Consider the following 4,836-nt stretch of genomic DNA (forward strand, 5'->3'; position numbering starts at 1 on the left):
TGGGGCTCGATCCCAGGACTCTGGGATCATGACCTGAGCCGAAGGCAGACGCCTAACCAACTGAGCAACCCAGGTGCCCCTATTACTATGTTTTCTTTAAAAGTTTGTATCTAGCTACTTCCCCAATTTAATTATTCTTATTAATTCTTATTATTTATAATAGAATATCACTGATTTTCTAGGTATATTATCAAATTATCTGCAGGTATTTAGGAAGGTATTTGGACAACTTTGAGGTGTGGGGAGAGCACTGCTTATATAAGTTAGAAAACATCAAAAGCTGTAAGTGATGGGTCTGGCTACGTAGGATTTTAAAATTGCCACATAATAATAGCAGCTGGCATACACTGAGAACTGTTTTTAAGAAGTTTATACAGATGGGGGGCCTGGGGGCTTAGTTGGTTAAGTGTCTGACTCTTGGTTTGGGCTCACCTCATGATCTCAGGGCCGTGAGATTGAGCCCCACGTTGGGTTCTGTGCTCAGTGTGGAGTCTGCTTAAGGTTCTTTGCCTCTCTTTCTGCCCTCTGCCCCCGCTCTCTCTCTCAAATAAATAAATAAGTAAATACAATCTTTACAAGAAGTTTATACATAGAAATGCTTAGCATATGCTAGCTAAAAGTTGGTTCTATTACTTTTAGCAACTATTAGGGTCAGCTAGCAGTCTTTGTCCTAGGTACTTCGGGAATTTTCAGTCAAGAAAGCAGGAGTCTTAGGATTGAAGGCAAGCAAAGATGGAATGTAAGAAGAGCTAAGAACAGCCAGGAAAAGGAAAGGGAGCCCTTGATCCCCAGGACAGTGAACATATAAAAACCACGGTTTGGGTGAATATGGCTTTTGATGGCTAAAGAGGAAAACAAACGGTATAGAAAGCAGTGGGACCAGAAATTAACCAAACTTATCAGCTAACTCCATTTTAAGGACAATTTAAGAGATATACAAGGCAAAATCTCCCTTTTTTAACCTGATATAAAGGCACCAGGTTACTTTAACTTTATGGGGGCAACTACGTGTGGTTGTGTGTCAGTGAGGGGGTAAAAAGAGCACCGTCATTTCTTTTCCAGTCAAGTGATCAAACAGCCATTATCTTGAATTTCATGCAGACTTTGGCCAAGCTATATCATCTCTTAATTGATATAAGGCAACTTGAGACTACCATCCATCCTGACAAATTCTTCTTGGCCTACCTGGGGACCTAGAACATTCCATTACTCATGCGAGACAGCCAAAGTGCAGTGTTTTAAACTGGTTTTCACAAGGCACCTGGGTAGCTCAGTCAGTTAAGTGTCTGCCTTCAGCTCAGGTCATGATCCCAGGGTCCTGGGATCAAGCCCCATATCAGTCTCACTGCTCAGCGGGGAGTCTGCTTCTTTCTCTGCCCCTCCCCCCTGCTCGTTCTCTCCCTCTCCACTCTCTCTCTCAAAAATGAATAAAAATAAAATCTTAAAAGAAAAAACAAATCAGTTTTCACTGTCATGCCAAGTGTCCTGCTAAAGCTAGTAACAGAAACTTGATATGACCACAGTGAAAAATCAATCAATTTAATAATTGGTCCCTGAATTCCTCATTATTCCACCCTGCAATACCTAGAGAATTTGGTACCTAGCATCAAAACACGTGAACCATCCCGAAATATCTGCATCTTAGGCAAAAAACCATCACCCCCCTTACTAGTAAGTTGCGTTGGTGTCCTGCAGGTAACAGTCCCCTCCACCAGGGGTCTCTAGCTCACCGACATTATCTGAATCTAACTCTTCCCTGGGATATGCTGCAACCGTGCTAATACAATACAATAGCCACCAGCCACGTGTGGCTATCTAACTCCAAATTAGTTCAGATTATGTAAAATTTAAAATTCACTTCCTCAGTTGCACCAACCACACCGTAAGTGCTCAATAGCCACATGTGGCTAGTGGTCCTCACAGTGGACAGATGGTTCAGGTATCCGACAGAGCAGAAAATTCTAGTGGGCAGTGCTCGACTAAATCCTGCACGTTTAAATCATCAGCGTAGAAATACTAGCTCAGGATCACACTGTTCAAGGGCGGAGGCAGCACCTCCCCTGCCGGGCCCAGCTGAGTCTTGAGTAGCGTGTTTGAATCCTCCCGTGTCTAGAGGGGTGTCCTGGGCGGGTGATGAAAACGTTCTTTGTGATCACGTTCAGCCAACTCTCCTCTCAAAGCCAGCATGTTATATCATTTTAATAATTCATAGATATCATTTCACTTTTTCTATTATTGGGAAAATCAGGGCCGGAAGATTGTAAGAAAGAGATACGTGGTTAAAAAAAAAGAAATCAGAAGACCTTAAGTTTATCCCCAATTCTGCCCTTAAAAAGCTGAGAGACCTAGACAGTCGATGAACTTCTCTGGGCCTGCACTTGCTCCTGGATAAAATGAGTGGGGCGACCAGATAGATGTTCCCTAAGGCCCAAGACACTGGAAGTGCAGCAGGACTATAACGTGTGCTCCCGATAAGTAAAACGCATCTCTGACCCATGCAAGAGGTTCCAGTACACCTGGAGCATGTGTGCAGCTTCTGCCTCACGTCACAGGTAAGCTCTAGCGTCACCGAATGGTGTGGTTTCCGAACAGTTTCGGTAAATAGAATTAATAATCGTTCAGACTGTATTAGAATATAGTCGCTAGTTTTAGTATAAATATCTTTTTCCCTTTTAAGAGAAGATTATGACCTTAAGAGATAAAACTAATTCCATTGTTTATTGCTAATGTGTCATGAGTACATTACTCAAGTGAGGATATTTCAAAATAATACCGTGGCTTTATTCCAAGGATTTCAATGATAGCTTTGATCTAATTCTGTGATCATTAAAAATAAAAACAAAACCTCCCTGGCTGGCTCCCGGAATCATTCCTCTCTGGAAGATACCACTCCTGGACGTGGATATCACTCTTCTAACAGAAACATAGACATGGGCTATATTCTCTGTTCACACACACTCACGTTCCGAATAAACGGTTTCAAAAATCTTTTTTTCCTTATTTTAAGGAAAAAGATGAGCTTCTTTCCAGGGTTTATGTTCCCACTTCTCTCAAACTCTAAATGGCAATACTGTTTGTACCTGGAGTTTCTCCAGCAGGTAGCAATTCATCCTTCGGTGAGTGGGCCGAATCCATGCCCCTTGGCAAGTATCACTGTTTATCGTGTCCGTAATCCATAGCGGGCTGAAGATGGGGGAAATAAATGACAAGATGAGTTTTAAGGAGAGAAAATTACGAGCAGGAGGAAGCAAATGATTAAAATGGAAATGGTGGTCAGGAGCCTCCATTGTTTCCCCCAGGTGCTTTGTTGACAGGAGGAAAAAAAAAAAACTTTTCTATCAAACTCCACCTGAATTCTTTCAACTACAATGATGCAAAGAAAATGCACGCTAATTATGAGCAGGAACATTATCTATTAATATGTTAATGAAGCAGGTTTGCTAATGGTGAAAGACTTGAATTTTAATAAAATTTTAAGAGCTTCTTGATTACGTGTTTGTTAGTCGATATGATCATTTAAAATTATCTCTAGGTGGCTTTACATGGAATAAAACCTACATTAGAACTGTATTCTAAACAGGCCTTAATGAAGCAGGTGAGGATACCATCTGTGACATAAACACTGTCAGCCAGAAATTCACTTCAAAAGAAATGTAAACTAGTTAACAGGAAACATGTTATCATATCTGCCAGTAACAGCTTTCAATGTAGGTAATTTATTTATGCATTTGCTTGCTAATTTTTTCAAACATATTTGCTTATGAAAATAATGTTCGATTGAATTAATGGATACTGCCTTTCAATATTGGGGGGATTTTTTCATTAAAAAAAAACAAAACCCCCTCTAGTGTCCTGTTTTGACAACATCCCATACATAGATGAAAACTTTTATCTGCCTAAACCCACACATTGTTTGAGAAAAGATGGAAAGAATCACCAAAAGCCCCCAAGTCAAAGCAGAATTAGCATAGACGCTTCACTGATAAGCTCCCATGAATGGGAAAGATTGTGTTACCCGCTCTCCAAGATGATTTTGGCATCCAAGTAACTGGTAACCCCTATCCACCTCTCTCGAAGGAGGGTGAAGGCGCACGGCTTCATCCTGCACTTTGCATATTAGAAGCACAAGGTCTTGATTAGTGTTTGAACCTACATTACAACCCAGGGCTTCTGAAGAAAGCGCAGGTGCCCAGGAGGCTGAGCGGAGCCCCAGGTGTACAACAGGGTGAATTCGGCCTGCAGTCTCGGAGGGGTGTGTGCAGTGGGCTGGGTTGTGTCACTGGGGGGATTGGGGGCCGGGTGCGGTAGGGGCCTGTGTCTTCTCCTCTGCAGGTGAGGCAGTGATGAAGGTGTTAGGGAGGGAAAGCAGGAGTGAATCCTAGAAACCAGGGAAGGGCAGCTAAGCCCCATCTTGAGTGTATGAAGTGCCCGTATGTCTAATGGGCTGAGCATGAAGGAAAGTGAAGGAGGTAGGTGGGTGGGAGGAGGAAGAGGAGGGATGGATAGCTCCCGCCACGTCACTCTGAGTTTTGAAGAGAGGCTGCGAGGAGAGGTTATGACAGGAAATCACTTGAGAAGAAGTAACCGCATCTGAGAAACCAGGGGTGCTTCTTTTCGAGCAGAATTTCTTCAGTTAAGGTGAGGATGGTTCATCAGGACTTTTAATTTCCCAGGAACTGAAATACTATTTATGTGACAGTGTCAATAAAACATACTTCTGTGGCAGTCATTAGAAATCGCTAATACTCTCTTTCATTCTTTAGTGTTTCTAATGAGATTTTTTAAGGTCTTTTTTTTTAAGGTTGTTAAGAAACAATTCCAGAAGGTAATTGCCAT

Source organism: Ursus maritimus, unplaced genomic scaffold (assembly GCF_017311325.1).
Source record: "Ursus maritimus isolate PB19 unplaced genomic scaffold, ASM1731132v1 scaffold_36, whole genome shotgun sequence".
NCBI classification, from domain to species: Eukaryota; Metazoa; Chordata; class Mammalia; order Carnivora; family Ursidae; genus Ursus; species Ursus maritimus.